This window comes from Mirounga angustirostris, unplaced genomic scaffold (genome assembly GCF_029215605.1).
Source record: "Mirounga angustirostris isolate CCGP_5_RB_7025 unplaced genomic scaffold, mMirAng1.0.hap1 SCAF_9, whole genome shotgun sequence".
Classification (NCBI taxonomy): domain Eukaryota; kingdom Metazoa; phylum Chordata; class Mammalia; order Carnivora; family Phocidae; genus Mirounga; species Mirounga angustirostris.
This window is the reverse complement of record NW_026991717.1, coordinates 81,430,873-81,453,883: the sequence shown is the minus strand read 5'-3', so window position 1 is coordinate 81,453,883 and position 23,011 is coordinate 81,430,873. Positions and strand designations below refer to the sequence as shown.

Here is a 23,011-nt window from a genome sequence, read left to right as displayed (position 1 = left end):
AGAAATCCCTAAAACATGAAACGCCTTCTTCCACCATAATTTCAAATTGTAGTGATATACTTGGCAATGAACAATAAGACAAGAAGGGCTCTGGTTGTCTTTAGATTGGAGACTTCCTATTGATACTCAACTAATGCCAAAGAATTTAGCTGCATCCCATTCCTCTTCCCTTTTTATACTGATTTGTCCATCTAAAATGCTGGGTCCCACCTTGACACCTAGATGATTAACAATTTATAACTTAATGAAATAAATCATGTAGGTCATGGGAATGCCAAACAGATTGACATGCTTTGGAAACACAAAAGATAGAAAAGTTCCCCGAAAGGACATGGAATTTTCCCAAATTTACTCCTAGATTTTTTGGAGCCAGAAGTTCAGTTTTCTACTGGCTGGGAAAAAGTTAAATAAGATTGCCAAGAATTTTGATATATAACATCTATTATTGGGGGAAAAAGGGATAAGCAACATTTCTCTTCCAAAGCTTGATTAACAAAGCAATAATGTTCTGAAAACAGAAATTAGGATACCGGATTATTATTGCACTACTTGTTGGTTGCTGTTTCCTTTAATAGACATTCACACAATTTAAGAAGGATATGCATGCATCAAAATAGCATTTTGCCCCCAGAAGCATTTGTATTGCTGCAGTGACCCTAAGCTGAACAATTCAAGCAAAATAGTGGGTACACATGTCTAAATATATTATATCTTTTCTTTGCCTATGGATAGTGTGTAAGTGATATTCTAATTTGAAGCCTTCAGGAGAAATGATGATTATATCCACAAACATCACTGAATTACTAATCTCCTTCGACTGCTACAATTGGACTGCTCTAACAGTTAACAGATTGCTTATTAATCAACAAGGGTAAACAAGACAATGCAATTTCATTTAGTGCGAGAGTTTTAATGCCTAAAAGTATCTGTGCTTAAAATGTTAATCTAGATAAGGCTTCATTAGAAGAAGTCTTAAAATGATTAAGTGCAGTTCATTGAAATGTGCACAGAGTGGTAGTAGATCAGCAGGTGGACATTTCATACAGATGTTCTGCTTATTGATATAATACATGCTATAGCCATTTAAATGACCCTAACTCAGTAATAGCTGAAATTCTATTATTTCTGTAATGAGAGAACACTGTACCTTTAATATTTCTGAATTTTAAATAAGGTGAATGACAAATACCCAAACCTCTATTTATGGCAAAATATGACTAGGAATTTTATTATTCAATTTATACCAGTGCAGCATTTTTAGTTATGTTTCCTGAACTTACCCTTATTTATTTTCCTAGCATTCATTATCATTTTCCTACATAACTCCTGATATAACCACTAGGTCTGACAAATTTCTTTACTGATGCTATTCATTTGTTCAGTGCAGAATGAGGAGGAAACCTCTGGATATTCAAAGATAAAACTTGAGGGCCGACTAAAGCAAAAAGCATTGTTTCCATCCCCTCCTCCAATACAGCTACCTCCCCACTCCTAAATGCATTCGCTCTCTTTCTCTCTGTCTCCCTCTCCCTCTCTCTCACACACACACCCTTCAATTTCCTCTCTTGCTCTAGAACTTGAGCAAGTCAAACTATCAAGCCAAATTAATTCCTGCCAAATTTCGGTCCATATTAACACTTCAAAATAATAATGTAGCCAACTGAAATTGGTTGAAGTGAGTCTTGTGAATAGGAATATTGAGGATTCCATTTTTCATTTTTGTGTTGCTATAAATTTGTTTAAAATACAGGGTTAGGAAAATCAAAAGTGTTATTTCCATGCCATAAAATGGGATCTTGCAAAACTCTCTTTGCAGTTGACTAGACTAATAACTGCATTCCTCAAGCCAGCAAAAAGTCCCAATGTTTCTTAGCCAAGTGAAAATTTGCCAGGGACAGCACTAACAGTATGTGTGGGGTTACAATGGCCTCACTGGTAACATTTACAAAGTAGCCCAAATGGGCTTCATTCACCTCACAGGCACTTTCAAAGTTCTGAAACAGGACATGTGAGATCACTAGGGGAAATTTTCATAAAGGTCATTGGCCATAATTTTTTTATGAGTATCTAGAATGTATCCAGTATTTAAGTAACCAGATGATCCCCAACTCACATCTTAATGTGAGTCAGTCCAGGTAGTTTAAAAACCATGAAAGCTGTTTTTGACATTCAGTATCAGATTTGATGGGATGTTAACATTCACTATCTAATTTTTGGATCTTCACAATCTTACAATTTTTTTTTACTTTAAATATCCAAAGAACTTAGTCTATATCCTGGATTGATAATTTATCCTATATGCACACAGGGAAATAACACTACTTTGAAAAGGAGGTGAAAATTGAGAATTTTAAATGGTCAACATATTTTTTGACACTTTTTTATATCTAGGAGATATAACTGATAAAATAACATTCTTCTATATATATGGGTTTCCATGACAACCATTAAAATATACATATTTATAATCACAAACACATACTAAATAAGGATTATTTATTTATTTATTTATTTGAGAGAGAGAAAGAGATAGAGAGCATGAGAGGAGGGAGGTTCAGAGAGAGAAGCAGACTCCCTGCCGAGCAGGGAGCCCGATGCGGGACTCGATCCCGGGACTTCAGGATCATGACCTGAGCCGAAGGCAGTCGCTTAACCAACTGAGCCACCCAGGCACCCCAAACACATACTAAATAAAACCAATGCATTTGCTGGCAATGTTTCTTAGAATCAGTAGCTTACATTATTTCCATGATAAACTATGCACAGAGAAATGTTAAATATAACTATACAGGAACAAGTAAGTATTGTAACTATTTCTAGCTTACATTTTCAGAGGAAGGTACTTTAAAACAGAAACCCAAACTAAACAATCTAAGACAGACGCTGAAATAAGATAAACTCATCTCTGTCTCTCAGACCTCCTCAAATGTACCCTACACTTTCCATCTGCTAGGCACTGTTTCAGGCACTGAGGCTTCAAAAAGGAGCAAGTTACTGCTCCTTCTCTCAAGGAGCTGAGAGTCTGTGGAAGGTGGATGATACAAGTAAGTGTGGTAATGAGAGTAATGAATGTAGAGAGGGACAATTTAACAGAAGTTCGTGCAAGTTGCTATTGGAGGAGTTGGTGAAATCTTCAGGGAAACAACGTTGAGCCAGATGGTCTAAGCTGAATGGTTGCAGTTCTCAAGACAGAAGGGTCGGGAAGCAAGTGTCCTGGGGCTATGGGGGCACCTAGAGTGTCAGGGAGAAGAGACAATGAAGCAGCTGGACGGGAAGTAAGGAACAGAAAAGTTTGGAATGCTTTTCATTATTGTCAGTTTGGAAGCATTTTCCTTGATAGCTCATGAGATCATGTTGGTTCCCAAGCATAGTCATATTGCGTTCACAGAAAAGTACAGAGATAAGAAGAGTCAAAGGAAATCTAAAAAGAAAGAGAAAATCTCCACTAATGATCAATATGTCTAAGAAAGAGATTCCAAATGCTTTTGTATGTAGTTGTCCTCTTATTTGGTAACTGTTAGGCAATTTCTTCTTACAAGACTACCTCTGTTAGTACAGAGGTCTTTGTCTTGTATCACTTCAGAATTCAGTTGTTGGAATATGGTTTGGGTGTGCTGCATTTAAATTTCTGATGAACTTTTTATTTGCTTTATTTTACATTTCTACTCAATTTCTTCATGTTATTAAAAAGGCAGGTTGGCTATGAGAAATGTTCTAGAAAAGTAAAATTTTAAATTTCGAAGTCAATTTTTTTTTCTTTTACAATAATCGGATCTCCAACCCTCTAAACATCTTTTTGGACATGCTGCAATAGCGTTGCCAACAGGCGGGAGGTTTTTATATCACACTTATAAACTGTCAATCTGGTTTTCAATTCATCAATGGTGATGCAAAGGAGTGTTTTTGGTTTATCTGGGGGGTTTTCTTTCCTTTTTTTTTTTTTTAATGGGGGTTTTTCTTTTTCCTCTCCTTTCTCTGTCAACCTTTTTGACTGTTTAAAGCACTCTATTATTAAGCCAAATGTGATGTGACATCACTTTTGACACTGGCTTCAGTTTAACACTATGAAAGGTAAGACTTCCAATATTGGTATTTTATTTTTCATTATATATTAAACATAAACATATATATACACACACACACATATATACATATTGTACAACATGATTATAATTTTCTTGCATACCCATATTCTTGACATTAAACAATAATGTCATCTACTATCACAAAAGGATATAAATAAGTTTACAATCAAAGAACTATAGACCAAAACCCAACTGTACAATAAGTAAAATGTAAGAACCAAATAGAGAAAAGAGAGGTGAGGAAGAAAATACAATTTTAAAACTACCAAAACTAAGCATATGTTAAAAACAGAGAGAGAAAAACTCTGAGAAAACTCCAAAGCAATTTGTCTCTATATATCTTACATAATTATATTCAGCAGGTTAATGTAACATCATTAGGTAGGTCAATCTGAACAAAGTGATAGGACTTCAGGTGATCTGTCAACTAAAAACCATTTACAAAGCAATGCCATTTTTAAAGTCAAACATAACTTTATTTTCTATTTTTTTTTTTAAAGATTTTATTTATTTATTTGACAGAGAGAGACACAGTGAGAGAGGAGACACAAGCAGGGGGAGCGGGAGAGGGAGAAGCAGGCTTCCTGCGGAGCAGGGAGCCCGATGCGGGGCTCGATCCCAGGACCCTGGGATCATGACCTGAGCCAAAGGTAGACGCTTAACGACTGAGCCAACCAGGCACCCCTAAACATAACTTTATTTTCTAGATTAATCAATTGTTTAACAATATCTATTGAGTATGCCCTCTCTGTGGCAAGCACAGTAAAGAAGTTTCAACCTGCAAATATGGATACATACCTGCCTTTGATCTAGTTAGAGTAAGGAAATAACAGAGAGAGGGGAAAAAAGTGAAAAAGACAGGCAAGTTCTTCTGGTTTAAATATTCACAAGTAAATAGCTCCATCTCCTGTGGCAAGGGTTTCCCACACTTTTTCAAGTGTTTTTCTTCTTTTTTGCACTTTCGGTATTTTACCATTTTAATTTCATGAGGCGGGCAGTGGTTTTCTCTTCATCTGCTACCTGTGACTAGATGTGTGGAGCAAAGGTTCTCAGAGAGTGTTCCCCGGGCCAAGCAGCATCAGCCTCACCCATGAACTGGGAAATGCCAATTCTCTAGTGCCTCTCCACATCTTCTGAATCTGCAGCTTGGGGATAGGCCCCAATGAGCTATGGTTTAACAGACACCACAGGTGTTTGTTTGAAAACACTGGCCTACAGGAAATGGAGGAACTTTGTTTTACAGATAAGAGAATTAATCCAGTTGAGCAGATTTTTTTTTTTTTAGAAGTATAAAATGGAAGTTACAAGTTCTAATTCTGAAGTCACACTGTTAGCCAGGTGCCTAGAGACCACGCCCATTTGGTGATCAGTTATTTTTTTAATTGTTACTGAATTACTGAAAGAAAATGAATGAATGAATCAATCAACGAATAGATCTTTTTGACTAGAGGTATCTTTATATTATTAGTACTTGCTTGATGATCCTCAGGAATTTTCAATGTAATTATTAAGAATGATAATAATGGGGGCGCCTGGGTGGCACAGTTGGTTAAATGTTGGACTCTTGGTTTCAGCTCAGGTCATGATCTCAGGGTCTTGAGATCAAGCCCCATGCTGAGGCTCCGTGCTGAGCACGGCATCTGCTTAAGACTCTCTCTCCCTCTCCCTCTGCCCCACTGCATTCTCTCTCTAAAATAAATAAATAAATAAATCTTAAAAAAAAAAAAGAATGATGATATATTAGGTTCTTTGAATACCTATTTGATATTTTTATTTTTTATTAATTTTATTAATTTATTAATTAATCCTTTTTATTAATTTTATCAAATTAGTCACTTAGTAATGAATGATTAATACACATGGCATTGTGCTAAATTAAATAGAAGCTTCTCTCAGAAAGTGTATATAGTGAAACAAAACCATGACGATTATTTGGAAGGCACAAGGCATCAGATGCAGGGAATGTTAATGCTGCAGCCATGGTCTAATAAGAACATACAGCAGATGGGGAAAATGAGAGGCAAGACTGTACCTCTGTGAGTCTTCAAAAGACGCTTTTAACTAGTTGATTCGGGATTATTATTTTGGGGCAAGGTTGACAGAGATCATATGGATAGTATTTCTCATAGTAATAAATATTTATTAAGTATCAATTAGGTGCCAAACTCCATACTTTTCATTATAGGATTGGAATTGGTAAATAAGAGGAATATAATAAGATGTGGTACCTGTTTTTAAGTGCCTGTGATTTGGCTGTCAAGAGAAGACTCTGCCTCCTCAAAGTAAAAAAAAAAAAAAAAGGCAAAGGTTTTTGATAAGACCTAACCCATCAGGTTGTTGTAAGTTTTAAATGAAGTAAACACAGGAGTAAATCTTCATTACTTGTGGATAGGCAATGGTTTTTTAGATAGGACATCTAAAGCAGAAGTGACTTCTGACTTCTTAGGCAATGATTTCTTGGATATGACACCAAGAGTACAAGTGACTTTTGGACAACTTAACCAAAATTAAAAACTTTTGGTCTTCAAATGACACCATAAGAAAAAATGGAAAAACAACCCACAGAATGGGAAGCAATATCCGAAAATCATGTATCTGATAAAGGATTTGTATCCAGAATATATAAAGAATACTTAAAATTCAGTAATATAAAGATAAGTAACCCCATTTTTAAAATGGGCAAAGTATTAAATAGACATTTCTTCAAGGAAAACATACAACTGGCCAATAAACATATGGAAAAATATTCATCGTCTGTAGACATCAGGGAAATGCAAATCTAAATCACAACTACATACCACTTCACCTGCACTATGATTTTAGCACTAGGCTAAAATAAAAAAGACAGAAATCACAATATTGGCAAGGATATAAGGAAATTGGAATCCTCATGAACTGTTGGTGGGATTGTAAAGTAGTGCCATTCACTTTGAATTTTATTTATTTATTTGAGAGAGAGAATGAGATAGAGAGCATGAGAGGGGGGAGGGTCAGAGAGAGAAGCAGACTCCCTGCTGAGCAGGGAGCCCGATGTGGGACGCGATCCCGGGACTCCAGGATCATGACCTGCGCCGAAGGCAGTCGCTTAACCAACTGAGCCACCCAGGCACCCTCACTTTGGAAAATAGTATGACATTTCCTCAAAAAGTTAAACATAGAATTACCATATGGTCCAGCAATTTCTCTTCTAGGTAAATGCCCAGAAGAATTGAAAACATACAACCATACAAATATCCATAACCACATTATTCATAATAGCCAAAAAGTAGAAACAACCCAAGTATCTATCAATGGATGAGTGGATTAAAAAAATGTGGTATATCCATACAATGGAATATTATTTGGCAATAAAAAGGAATAAAAGGGCGCTTGCCCGGTTCAGTCAGTGCAGCATGTGACTCTTGATCTCAGGGTCATGAGTTGTGAGATTGAGCCCTGTGTTGGGCTCCGGCTCAGCGGGGAGTCTGCTTGGGATTCTCTCCCTCTTCCTCTGCCCCTCCCCCCATGCTCTCTCTCAAATAAATCTTAAAAAAAAAAAAAGTAATGGCTATAAAATTCCCTAGGATGGAGTCATAACTACAAACCTATAAATCTCAGTCACCAAATAAGACATTCTGCTATATGATAAAAATAATACAGTGCTGTTTTTAATATAGCTCTCCTACTTCTAGAAATATCATAAAACATAAACAGAAAAGTATACATAGAAGAGCATGGATGTGGAAAAGGAGTTGAAGAAAATGTGGAAATTAAAGAATGTTAGTTAAGTCTAATTACTGCAGTGGTGAGTTTCATTTACCATCATATACATCTTATGAAATTGTAATCTATTGTGTTGTTGGTGTCAGGAGAAAAATGAGAAACATGACCTATCAATGTACTTCATGTACTTCACCAAAGATCATTCTAAGTTGGCTATATGTATATGAACAAACACAAAATTTTTAAAACATTATGTTCTCCTCAAATATTTAGTCAAGGATTTACTTGACTGCAAAATAATAACCAACAACCATTGAAGCTTATTAAATTGCTAGTGTACTATTCTGAGTATTTTCTTAGTTATTTTTCACTAATCTCATACATTAATGACAAACATTATTTGTGTATTTCTGTCTGCTATGTATTTTGTTAGGTATTTTATATGTATTGGCTCATTTAATCCTCACAACAGTACTATGAGATATATATTATTGCCATGTGCCTATTTTACAAACAAGGAAATAGAGACAGAGAGGCTAAGTAACTGACCAGAGCTAATGCAGCTAATAAGGATGCTAACCCACGCAACCTGAATCCCAAGCCAATTCGTAAAAGCATTATCTACATTTCCTTTCATAAGAGAGCTGAAGAGGCTTGTAAAATTTCTCCATTTTCAGACTATTCTGGTCCCTGATTTCCAACCAGATGTGGCCATAGCCATAAAATTACTGTTTAAAACACAGCCAACAAGTTCTTCAGTATACCTTTCAGGGATCTATCTTATACCCATTTCTAGGCCATTGTTAAAAATTAGTAATCTATGTAATTCTTAAACCCAGGGTGGTTGTGATAGCAGAGATGGAAAAAATACTAATTCATTCACTGAACAAGTGTTTATTGAACACCTATTATAATGGGCACTGTTCTGAGTGTTTGAGATGCATCTGTGAACAAAAGAGATGAACTTTCTACCCACAAGGACCTCACATTCCACCAGACAGTGGAGGATAATCTCTCTTCTGAGAAAAATGTAAGTTATATAAATAATCAAAAAGAGATTGAACAAAAGTAGGAAACATTCATTAGGCAAATGATCATCCAAGTTTCCAGCAGCGGGTCAGCAGATCTTTTGGTCCTGATGACTCCATTCTTGAGCCAATTATGTGCTTACCTTAACCATATCTAGTATATAAGTATTGCAAATAAGACTTTCCAACCAGGAATTGTAAAGAGGTAATTCTTCAAAACAGCAAAAAAATTAAAATACCTCAAGTGAGGTATGAATGATGACATCTGCATATTTTAACTGATTCCAAACTTAAAAGACAACATCAGCCGATATAGGAACTCAGCTCAGTTGCAAACCCTGGGACTTAATCTATATTGAAGCTAAATATTCTATAAGCATTCAGTGAAGTGCAAAAAATAGCAATTGAAAAATGACATGATTAAATGGCACGACATGCAATCATTTGCTCTCAATTATATCAATGTATCTTCTTCATTTCTAGGAGTCAGGCAGAAATATTGTTTTTTAAATGCCTCTATTAAATTGGTCACCAATAATAAAATAGATGAGAGTCCTAATAAGCTCATTTACATAACATACATCATACACTACAAAACTATTCTCTCCAAACAGTTTTGCTCATATATTTGTCTCCTGGTTGTCATGAGTCTTTGCTACATTAGCAGATTTCAAAAGCATAATTCTGCCTTCAGAACCATTTGTAGAAAAACGTTTATGAAACTTTTCTAGTTAACCCTTGGCAGGATCCTTATTGCTAATTATGGAAAAGGTATTGATATAATATCTTGGCTGTCACATTTTATTATGGTGATGGTAGAAGCAGAATCTAGGTCTGACATTTTGGAAATACCATCTAATTGCAAGTTAGAAACAGAGAATGACAGTTTTAAGTAGATTATAACTTCTTTCAAAATAACAAACTGGTTTATTTAATGTAAAAGCTGGATTTTAAAAATAGCATTAAAGACTCCTGAATTGGTTTACCAAGCACATCTCTATCAGCTTCTTGAAGAAGGTCTGGGATGTGTGCCAAAATAGTTTCAAAACTGTACATGACAATATAAGTCTAGATTCTAACATCAAATGATTTCTTATAACCATTTAAAATCAAAATATTTCCAGTGAATACTTCTATTTTTTAAGAAAAATCATCTCCCCTCTGTTCATCTGGGCAGCAGACGATTGAGGTCCAAAGACCAGTCACCTTAACCTCCAGTCACCTTAACCTAAATAACCTGACCTTTGACTTAGAAAAAAATCTAACTCCTTGCAATCTAGCATCCTCACCAATGAAGCTGAATCATTAAAGGCCACCAGGACTACTAGTTAATACTGCAAATTCTTGGATGAATGGTGTCATCAAGGGAAAAGCTAATCATTCTTTTACAAACACTCATTTGATGTTTTAATTGTTTGTACTTTCATGTGTTGAAAATTTTTAATTATATTTGGAAAGGAGTATTTCTATTTCTATTAGCTATTTTTTTTAGCTGTGGACTAAAATATAATAACCATTCTAAAATTGCAGACCCTCACTGTGTTATTCCATGAAAGTTGTTGTTATCCCTGTGTGGTATTCTTTAATTTTTTTTGTGACTTTCCCTCCATTAGGTTAAGTACTTTTAAATATGTTTGTTTTTAAGAATCAAGCTCAGTGGTCATGTGCTTAGTTCATATTCACATGTAATTAGTAATTTGTTATATACTTCCTTTTCTAAATTAAAAACACTATTAAAATTCCAGACATACAAAACAATATGAAGATTAAGTTACTCTAAAGAAAACTGTAATAGCTTACAGATTGCTTGTATCATTACTAAAATGCCGGTATCTATTACAGAGTCTCCCTGGAATAAAGAATGCACTTTGGCAATAATCTTTTAAAAACATGTCCATTATTGTTAAGATGCTAAACTAGTCTGCAATTATAGGAAGGTAACTTTTAGCAATAAGGGGGAAAGAGTGCTGGATATAAATGCAACTTAGCCATTATACTACAAAATACCTTTTCTTAAAATTCCACAATCACTCTTTTCATAAGCAGATAAGGCATTAATTGCCATTTATTTTTACATTATTATATTTTCAAATCTATTTACAACACCCACTGTGCTTTTTATCTCTATTAGATTCCATGGGAATCATTTCAAAGTAATTCTGGGGAATGAATAAAGGTGATTTTCCTCCTCTAGATTATCTGCTGATCCCAGCTACCTGAACTCATCTGTGCGTTTAATGAATGTTGGGTATTCACCGGCCAGGTAAAAGGAATATTCAGGACAGTCTTGAGGAGAGAAAGAAAAGAATTCTATGTGACAAGGTACAGCACAATACACCCATTAGGCTAAATCCATAAGAGAAGGATCATCGTAAAGATCATACCCGGAGAATGAAATAGCAAGAAAAAGCAAGGAAAAAGAAAGTGAGAGAACACAGAAGCAAGGATGGCCTAAGAGGAGTTTCCAGGGATAGTGTGGAACACATAGGAGAGGACAGATTATTGAACTAAGTGGTTTCATGACTCACTCAGCTCTGTTGCATGGTATTTTTCTAGCTCTCTCATCTATACACGGCTGACTATTCCTTACCCCTCTCCTCTATCAAACCCTATTTTCCCAAATTTATCTCTGAGTAACATATTGTTTATTTCCTATGAAGCCACCCTTGGAACTTGTTAAAAAGCTCAGAGTGTTACTTGAAGTATAACAACTAGGAATTGGTATTTTAGGGAAGTATTCCTGTTATTCCAGAATCCTATAGGTGGTAAATAAATGAATTCAAGAACACTTGGGACACAATAAGAATGCAGGAAGAGAGTTAGGCTTTGGGGAATAACACCACTAAAACGGAGGAAAATGATACTAGGGACAAAAAGTCAACACTGGAAAGACCCTTCTGTTCACTTATCTACTTCTTCCTGACCTGGAAGAGACTGAGGTATAAACAGCTCTAAAACTTTGTATTTCTGACTTTATTTTTATAGCATCTAAATAGGGCATTTTCTTGTGAGTTTGGATCACTAGGAATTTGCTTCTTAGCTCTTTCCTTTGCTTCTGTGGTGGAAACCCAGGGCAACTCTACTCCTTTTCACCAGTTTTCAGTATTCCCAGATGTGCAGTAATACTAACTACACTCTCAGGGTCATTTAGAAGTTTAACTAACATATAACAGCAAAACACTCCTCAACCATTATATTAGGTAGTAGAGAGATGCTGACTAAATATTAGCCAACTGGTAAACTGCTATGATGATTATTTAGCTCAAAGCAATATTCCAGAATCTTGTGAAAAGGAAATATAATAAGAACTTCATTCTTTAAACATTCCCATAGCTAAAATATAAAGCAGAGTCCAGGAGAAATTTTTGAGAGCATTTTCTTGAATAAAGTTAATTCTCATTTTAGAGGATTCTGTTTTCATTACTTCTGAGACACCACATCTCTCTCCTATTTGCTCCCTAAAAGATGACCGAATATACTGGGGGGTAATGCCTTCATTCATCCCAACTAATATTTTGGCAGCAAGGTAGAATATACATCATCTGAGCATGAAGGTGTTCCAGTTGAACATCTGAGAAGCAACTTGGATTGAGGGAAAAAAACACAACTTAGAGTCTTCTCCTAGTTTGGCAATAACTAGTTGTGTGATCTCAAGTAAATCATGTAACTTTTATGTGCCCTCAATACCCTTTCTCTACAATGCAATGATCCTTTAGCTTTTAAGATCTTCTGGCATCAGATTATTACATAAGCTTATTCTGTTAAGTGATAGGAAAAAGATCATGTGGTGGTCTACAATGGACTTGTAAAAAAATAGTAAAATACAACTCTGAATATCTCTCAAATCAGTTGCAAGTTGACTCTCATTTTCTCTGGTGAAATTCTAGTGGTGAAAGAATAATTTCATTTTGTCTATTATTTTTATTTATTTTCCTTTCACTGTCCTGAACTGTAGGAAACTACTTTAATTGGACAAGTGTTTTGTTGTAGTCATTTGTATGAGTCAACCTTGCTTGGCCTCAGATTCTGCTCACATATTCTGTTCATGTTCTAACATCTTCAAAATCTAACTCCAAAAATCTTTATAGTGAGAACCACTAAGTAAAGCACACAAAATTGAAAAGTTGACTTCCATTGTTGCTTTCATAAAGCTGTGAAGTCCGTTGCACCAATGTTTTATTGAGAGTTAAGATGGCATGGTTGAATGGATATCCATTGGCTCTCTTGCTGGTAGTCTTGGCTGTCAGATAAAGGAATGAATGGGTCTCAAAACATCCTTCCAATTCCTAAAAGTCATTTCTTTGTCATGACAGAAGGGCAATAGAGAAGAACATTTTGAGAAAAGGAGGAGAGCATGAGGGGAAGGAAGAACTTGATTTACCACCTATCCTGCACTTCTCAAAGGAACTTCTAAAACCAGACCTGCTGATCCATTTTTACACTTATCCTCATGACATTAAATTCAAAAAGAAAGAAAAATATCCTTGGGGAAGAGAATGAAATATTCTAAATGTATAGGATATAAGTTAGGATTTAATCAACAGTTTAGAGCATCAATGAATTTAAGAGAGATAAGTTAGGCTATTTTTTTCCAGATGGGAATAATGATTTATGCCTCCATCCTATCTTAGAAAGGTTTTGGGAGGATTAATGAGCTAATGTGTCTAAAGCTCTTTAAGCTCCTCATATGGAGGTACAACATAAACAGAAGGTGAAAATGAGAGCAAACTCAACACTGAGTTGAACTCCTGAGAGTAAAGCCCCTGGAAATGAGAAGCTGTTGCAGGTCAAGATGGTAAGTCTCTGAATTCCAATACCAAAGGAGCCTTGGTTTATTGTCATATGTCTTTTTAATACTCTTTAAAATAGGACTTCATAGTATTAATAAGCATTTCTACATTTCCTATTAATCACAATGTCCCTTGTAATGATCATTTTTTATTTCTACTCACCAAATGAGATAGGCTTAAAATTGAGTTGTGAGAATTGCAAAGACATTGGTATTAACTCGTATGAAATCATTGGTTTGGTATTATTGGACTATGGCCTGGATTAGGATTCAGGAAATGTGGGCTGCAATCTGGCTCTGGTTGGGTGGTCATTTAATATATCAGAGACTTGGTTTTTTGTTTTTGTTTTTTTCCTTTGGAATAAGAAGGTTGAGCTAGCTAAGTGATCTCAGGTCCCGTCTCATGATAAAGTCTGCAATCGGCTAGAACTTCTTGAGTATCTAGTGACTCTAAGGTACATTGTCTATGGTACTATGAAGGGTATGCAAAACAAATATTTTAAGATAGTCCTACTTTTAAAAAGTTTATACTCAAAACAACAATGACATATCACCACATATCTATTAGAATGGCCAAAATTCAAAACACTAACACAAAATGCAGAAGAGGATGTGGAAAAAGGACTCTTATTCAATGCTGGTGGGAACGCAAAATGGTACGAGCACTTTGGAAGACAATTTGGTAGTTTCTTACAAAACTAAATATATTCTTTTTTTATTATTATTATGTTATGTTAGTCACCATATAGTACATGATTAGTTTTTGATGTAGTGTTCCATGATTCATTATTTGCATATAACACCCAGTGCTCATTACAACAGGTGCCCTCCTTAATACCCATCACTGGGTTACCCCATCCCCTCACCCCCCCCCTCTGAAAATTCAAATCAAAGCCACATTGAGATACCTCCTTACCCCAGTTAGAATGGAAAAATTAACAAGGCAGGAAACAACAAATGTTGGCAAGGATGTGGAGAAAGGGGAACCCTGTTACACTGTTGGTGGGAATGCAAGCTGGTACAACCACTTTGGAAAATAGTATGGAGGTTCCTCAAAAAGTTAAAAATAGAGCTATCCTATGACCCAGCAATTGCACTACTAGGTATTTACCCCAAAGATACAGTTGCAGTGAAAAATTAAACATACTCTTAATCATACAATCCAGCAGTCGTGCTCCTTGGTATTTACCCAAAGGAGCCGAAAACTTATGTCCACACAAGAACCTGCATATGGATATTTATAGTAGCTTTATTCATAACTGCCAAAACTTGGAAGCAACCAAGATGTCCTTCAGTAGGTGAATGGATTGATAAACTATGTTATAATCAGACAATAGGATATTATTCAGTGCTAAAAAGAAATGAGCTATCAAGCCATGAAAAAGACATAGAAGAATTTTAAATGCATATTACTAAGTGGAAGAGGTCAATCTGAAAAGGCACATACTGTATGATTCCAACCATACAACATTCTGGAAAAGGCAAAACTATGCAGAGTAAAAAGACTGCAGAGTAAAAAGACTGCCAGGATTTGGGGCAGGGGGCTAGGGGTGAGGAATGAATCTGCAGAGCACAAATTTTTAGGGCAGTGAAAATACTTGGTATGATAAACCATAATGACAGATACACGTCATTATATAGCTGTTTAGACCCACAGAATATAAGCATCAAGTGAACTGTAATACAAACTATGAACTTTGAGTGATCATGATACATCATTGCAGGTTCATCAGTTGTGACAAACGTACCACTCTGGTGGGGGAAGTTGATCATGGGGGAAGCTGTGCATGTGTGGGGGTAGGGAGTATAATGGGACATCTCTGTACCTTTCCCTCAATTTTCCTATGAACCTCAAATTGCTCTAAAAGAAACAGAAAATAAAAAAAAGTTTACACTCTAGTTTGTTGCAAAGACACATAGATTCCTACCTATACACACTAGGATAACATTTAAATAAGCACAGGCCTCTAGGCACATGCACATACTATTCTGTTCACTCTTCCCCTCCTTCACTTCAGATCTCAATTCACTCATTCTAGGAATTTCCTTGCCCCTCCCCAGGACACTATGTTAATTCCTACCACATTCTATTCTATTTGCCTGTTGACTTGTTACTATCCCCCTTTAGCCTGTGTGTTCCTTGGAAGAGGACAAAGGATGGTTCACCCCAGTACCCAGCACAACACTTGACACAGGTATTTGCATAAGAGAAAAGTACTGAATAAATTTAAAATATCCTTACCCACACTCCCAAATAATCTTGAACTTATTTCTCTTTTTAGTTACCAGAACCCCGCTATCCTTACACATGTTCTATTACTTCCAATGCTTTTTGTTGAAGATTCTTTTCCTTATTTAAAGGGGACCTGAAGACAGAAGCAACAGCATTCCAGGAAGAGAGGGGCTCTTAGTGGGAGAGAGTCTTGAGAAGGCCTTCTACTTTTGCATCCCTACCAGCATAGCAGTTCCCAAATCCTGTCATCTCTAACCCAGAGGTCTCTCTTAAATCCAGCCTCTTATCTTGCACTCTAATTGCACTATTTCAAGTCCCCAGGACTTATCACCTGAGTTACAGAAGAGCTACCTTCCAATGGGGCTTTTTCTCTCAGAGCTGATGAACACACAACTCTGTAAGACCACTCTCCTGCTCTGGGACACTGAAGATGCCCCCTTAGCTTGCTTTCAACCTCACCTGATATTAGATATGTAGGTGCCCCATGCTTCACTATCAACAGACAATTTGCTATCCCTTGTATATGGTCTATATTTTTCTCATTCTGGAATTTAAATAAAACTAAGGGGAATCGAAATTTTCTGTTTCCTTTTTGTCTGGGCCTGAAATATTTGTACAGGAAGCCACTTACAGAATCTCTCAGAGGACCTATCTTAACACTCAGCCCCAGAAAACGGAACTCCCTCCTTAAGAATAAAGAGACACAGAAAAACCAACACATACACTAACAGACACTGTAGTTCAAAGGAGAGTCCAATCTGAACACTCAAAGCAAAAGACTAATACACTCCTTTTGAAACAGAATTAATACAAGAGAAGAGAAAACCTTAGAAAATTTTAATCCATTTCTCAAAAATATGCACAGAGATATTGCATCCATGGCACCAAGGTAGGAACTTCTAAAAATGAAACAAATTAAGATCGGCAAAGATTGTACAAAGATGAAAAGAACTTTTGGTGAATTAAAGATTGCAATGAAGACAAACTACAAAATTAGATACTGCAAAACAGCCTTGAAAATTCCACCAAAAGTCCCTGTTAAAGAAGTGGAAATAAAAATACATTTCTTTAAGTGAAGGAAAGATCCAGCCAGGGGACTCAAAATGTACAGAATAGGATTTCCAAAAGGAGGGAACTAAATGTATGGAGAACTTGTGATAAACAATAGGTAAAATTCTCTGATGTAAAACAGAATTTCAAGTTTCAAAAGCAATTAGGACTCACCAAGTCCCCAGCAAAAGAAATAAAAAGAGACCAGCACCCAGTCATATACAAGTGGAAAAACAAGGTTACTACGTAGCAACAAAAATCAGACTTCTCCTTTGTAACTATAAATGCCAAAAGGATCATTAGCAGTTTTGATGGTCAAAGGTTATACTCCCCATGGCAAAATTTTATATTTGGCCAAGCTACTGTTTATATGCAAGTTCAAGCAAAATACATTTTTAGACATGCCCTTGCATGTTTGGAGAATATACTAAGAATGTACTTTTCCTATAAAAATTATTAGAGGACAATATAACAGCACTAAGAGTAATTTTTGTAAGAAAATAGAAAACCATGGTATTAAAAAAACTGATGTTGAGCAATGAAATGAGTATTATGAAGAATTAACTCTGAATTATTTTTCATATTCTTATGAAATACAATGCAAACATCAAAAGAAATTATTGCAAGTATGAGAAAGAATGTAATTATATTAGTAAAGTAATAATAATAGCTAATAACTAAATCCAAGATTATATCAACAAAAATGGATAAATAGGGTAGAGGATGCAGAGAAGTCAATTTCTCATTTTAAAAGTGGCATCAGTAAGAAGTCAATTCATTGTTATTGGATATAAAGGATATGTTTAAAAAATTCCAATTTACTAGGGTAAAAAGGAACAAAACAACATGTCTTACAGCAAAATATTTAAACAAGACCACAGTATAGGCTTCATGCATCGCTAACACTCAGCCCAGTGCCTGCCACATGGTAGGTGTCCAAGAAATATTTATTGAATGAATAAATGAATGAACATGATGAAACAAAAGATCAGCAATCTTAATCAAGAAACTAAATGTGATGGGCTTCGTGCTTTTATTAAAAGATATAGATCTTCAGATTTGATTCGAATACAATTTATAAAAAATTCACCTAAAAAAATATGCTAAAAAATTGACAACAAAATGACAGGCAAGGATACATTATGCCTTTAGATACATCGCAAAGAACTTCAAGGCACCTAATATATGAGAAAGGAATAAAGCAAGGGCAGAGTCTCTGATTGTAGGGTCTCTGGTTCATTGTCTTAGATTCAAATCCTCCATCTCTTCACCCTGGTCATTAATTGTATATGTACGTGTGTGTGTGTATATATATATATATTTTTTTTAAGATTTTATTTATTCATTTGAGGGAGAGAGAAGCACAAGCAGGGGGGAGAGGCGGAGGGAGAGGGAGAAGCAGACTCTCCACTGAGCAGGGAGCCTGATGCGGGGCTCGATCCCAGATCCCAGGACCTGGAGAACATGACCTGAACTGAAGGCAAATGCTTAACCATCTGAGCCACCCAGGCGCCCCACTGGTCATTAATTTTAACCAAGAGTTTTCTGTATTCTGCTTCTTACAGACTTGTACGTTTGCTTGTCATCACCATGCCAGCAATTTATTGGTATAGTTCTTTCTACTTTTAAATCAATCAAGTCCCAATGATGTATAAAACAACAAAATCATATATATTAATGTTACCTGTGCCACCATTCTGATTGAAATTCATAATTAGGAAGACCTTTTCTTTCCCATTTTAGACCAGCATCTCTATTCAAATTATAAAGATACAATGTTAGAAAGGAAATGGGTACAAAGACAAAGTTGGCTACTGTAGCACCAAAGGCAATAAACTTCGGTTCCAAAGATGCCTTTGTCCTTCTAAAGCATCATTCTCAATGAAGTAAAACACGACTCCTGGTACACAATATGGGCTATGTTTTGGGAGTTTTGTGCCAGACCGAAAGGGTTGTTTAGAGGAATTAAATGGCATCTATAATTGAATAAATTTATCAAAGGAAAAAGATGCCTACTACAGAGTCACAGAATGCTAGAGGTGAAGGGAATCCTTTCAAATCAAAAACCAAATTCTTTTTATAAAAAAAGAATATCAGCGGGCGCCTGGGTGGCTCAGTTGGTTAAGCGACTGCCTTCGGCTCAGGTCATGATCCTGGGGTCCCGGGATCGAGTCCCGCATCGGGCTCCCTGCTCGGCGGGGAGTCTGCTTCTCCCTCTGACCCTCCCCCATCTCATGCTCTCTCTCTCTATCTCATTCTCTCTCTCAAATAAATAAATAAAATCTTAAAAAAAAAAAAGAATATCAGCAAAAAGAAATTATTTACCAAGATCACATAGCTGGAAATCCTAAATCATAATGTTGCCAACCAACATGACCTAGTGAGGGTACTCAATAAATACCATTCATTGGTAAACTGTAAAAGAATAATGTTGTACTAAAGTTACAGAAGAGGACTGACATGGGTCTATCTCATGACCCTGAGATCATGATTTGAGCCATAAATCAAGAGTCAGATGCTTAACCAACTGAGCCACCCAGGCACCCCTGTTATCCCCATTTTTAAGATGAGAAACCTAGGGCTTTAAGGAAGATCATGGATTAGAAATAGGTAGAGCCACTATAAATCCAAGCATCTTGAACCCATTGGTGTAAGCCTGTTCACTATTATGGGTCAGATGCACTGCTCCCATCCTATGCTTCGGTAAGTGGAGAGCATGGAGACAAGTTTGCAATTCTGTTCTCCCAGTAGCTTCCTAACCTGAGTTTATTAACAATAAAAATAACATTAAGTAATGTTAAGAAATCAATGAAGAATTAGGAATAGAAACATTAATCACACTGGTTTCAGAGCCTAAATGCAGTTCTGTTGATTTCCTAAGTAGCCATAAAGATGGGTGAAACTTCTCTCATCTTTCTAGATTAGCATTGCAGCCTTTAATGTCCATGAATCTGGTTTAACTGATAGCAGTAATACAAATGACACATATGAACTGAGTACACAGCTATATCTTTGTATCCTCAACTCATTCCCCTTCATAGAAACCATGCAGCATCTTCTTCTAGTAAAAGGTATGCTCAGAAAGAATTAGGCCACTGTTGTTCCTTTTTATTTACTTTAAAAGGCTGCACTGGGACTGCCTATAAAAATTTCCTGTGGGTCTTCCTACCACCCCCAGATGGTAGTGTATATAACATTTATTTAAATCTATATTTGAATTTAAACCTTAACCCAGTCAAAATTTTTTAAAGGCAGTTCTGGATTGTACACAGTTACTTAAAATTACTAAAGTGTTAGATGATGGATTTTTTATATACGGTGGGAAAAAATATCTGATAAAAGCTGAATTCAGTACTTTCTTTTAATGAACTTACTTGGTTAATATAATAGCTTTTTTCAAAAAAATTTATCTAAGACATATAGAAAAGATTAAATCCTGTCTGATGTTTGTTGATTTTGAAAGCATTCGCATGCTTTTGTCACAGCCAGATTGAATCACTATAATTCTTTGCAGCTTTGCCAACAACATCATTACGAAGTTTGTAATGGCTCCAGGACAGAGCAACGGGGATGATCCCAGACCTGTAGGAACCATGGCTTCCTTTCACTTATTTGAAAACTTCCAAAATATTCTCTTCTGTCTTAAAAATACGGGTAGTAGGGGACACAGGAAGTGTGATTATTTATGGTGGCATTTGAGATTGGTTATAGTGGACACGGGAAATTCCCTCTAAATGTCTTGGCTAGACTGGTCCAATTTTTTACTTCTGGAAATTACACAGTGAGATTTGGGAAAATATTTCTTCCAGCATGTGAACTGTGTTTAGCTCTTTTATTTATCTCCTTTTTTTTTTTTTAAAGTAAATTAGTGATATTTGTTTTCAGAGTAATTACTTAGTAATGCTGCACATTTAATAGTTAATTTGACATCCTTTTAAAGACTCTACCCCCAAAATTTCGATTTCCAAGATTTATTTTGTTTTTTTTTTTTTTTAAAGATTTTATTTATTTATTTGACAGAGAGAGACACAGCGAGAGAGGGAACACAAGCAGGGGGAGTGGAGGAGAGAGAAGCAGGCTTCCCGCTGAGCAGGGAGCCCGATGCGGGGCTCGATCCCAGGACCCTGGGATCACGACCTGAGCCGAAGGCAGACGCTTAACAACTGAGCCACCCAGGCGCCCCGATTTCCAAGATTTAAAACATTGACTCACTGACTTCCTTCAGCTGGCTGTCAAGTATTCAGAAATGGGATGAGGAACAAAGTAGGCTACAAGTTAATGTGTTTTTTCTCTTTTCAGAAACAGATCTTTGACCTAGGGACTGTTGAGTCTACAAAGGAGAGGCCAATTCTGGAATAGACTTACTAGGTCTGACTATTGGCTCTGTCATTAACTACCTGAATGACCTCAAGCAAATTACTTCAATTTTTCCTGCCTCCGTTTTCTCTTCTAGAGATACGGGATAATAAAATATCTGCCTCAGGATGGTGGTAAGGATTAAATAAAGAAATGCAGGTAAAACATTTAGAAACTGTGACTGACATCCTATGAACACTGGGTAAGTGTTAGTTGTCATTGTTCAAATCGTTAAAGATCGTTTTGTTCCTCCTACTGCAGTTCTAGCACGGTCTCCTTTCTCAAAAGGAGATGCAGATGGTAGCCATTCCCATGTTTATGATAATTTTTGTAATCTAGAGCAGGGTCAGGAACCAAAGGCCTGAGAGCCAAATCTGGCCCACTGCCTGCTTTTGTAAATAGTTTTGTAAATTAGCTTTATTGAACAGACTATATTCATTCATTTACATATTACTGGTGGCCGCTTTTCCACGACAGCAGCAGAGTTGAGTGATTGTGGCAGAGACTGTATTAGCCGGGCTTTTACAGAAAACGTTTGCCAACCCTTGATTTAGAGGACAACAAGGTTTCAACGTTTATTTTGAAGGATCGGTGAATGACTGGCTGGGAGAATACTGGAATTTGAACCCACAGACCATGGCTTTTGCTCTGTCTCTGCTGCTACTGCTGCATGGATTCGAAGAAGCCATGTTGACTTTTCCACCTCTCATGTTCATCATTCATAAAAATAAATACAAACACCCATAAGAAAGTGACCATATTTTCACCTTATATAATTAGTGTAAGGTTTCAGTAGACTAGCTTGGATAAAAGTGCTTGGTCCAATTTAAATTGCTAACCAAATGCAGGGTATTAATCATTGCCGAGCTTACCAAATCTATTTCTCTCATTCACCTCCTTGATGACACAGCCTCTTGGCAGCTCTAAACTTGTCCTTCCCGGGCTGGTTCTGGGCCTGGTCCAGTGTCGCAGACTCTTTGAGCTGTATTGAATAATTTCTCCCCAGTTTGAGTCTTTAACGAATTTGGTTATGGAATACAAGGAACGTAGGATTAAGCAATTATTTTCTCTTTGAAGGGTCATCATTAAAGAGTAGTGCTTTCCAGCCAGTGACCTTGAAGCTGCACACAATAGCTCTAAGGGGCCCTTTGCCAGCTGACCTCATTAAATCTCTGACGTGCTCTCCACATTCGATTGTAATGGGGACGATTCTGCATTTCTGTCCCAAGGGTCTTAGGTTCACACCTTCGAGTGTCTCCGCATGCTGGGCTTTGACTCTTTCTTTCTTAGGTAGGATTTTGCCTTGTGTCTAGTCCCATGTTTATCACACTTACTTTCCTTCAAGAAAAAGAATACATTCCACAATTGCTTTTCCTCTTCTTCTGAACACTTGAGATCCTGATCCTTTCTTTCATCCCAGACTAAACTCTAAGAAGGAAACAGTTGTGCCTACAAAGTGATAGGTTGTCCTTTTTAGACGCAGCACCCTCCCACTCCTTTCTCTTGGGTGGTGCACCCTAGCTTATCTATCACTACTCTGGGGGCATATAAAGGAATTCATTCTGTTAAAAGCCTGAGATTTTAGAGAATGGAGAATCATAAAGCTAAGTCCTGTGGGTAGAGCTTGTCTGCAGTATGACCAATGACGGCAGAAGACCTTTGGGAACACACAAGAAGAGGAGCAATGTGGCAAAGAGTTCCACACATACAGGTTCTCTAATAAATCTTATCTGAGAGGTTTTGTCTCTTAGAAAGGCAGAGGGGATCT

The 23,011-nt window shown here is 36.5% G+C and overlaps 1 protein-coding gene across 3 annotated transcripts in view; it reads right to left on the bottom strand.

The window, feature by feature from the left end:
- AKAP6 (A-kinase anchoring protein 6) overlaps nucleotides 1-23,011 on the bottom strand; it is a 500,780-nt gene that overhangs the window by 54,402 nt on the left and 423,367 nt on the right. The gene's annotated exons all lie outside the window — the stretch shown is intronic.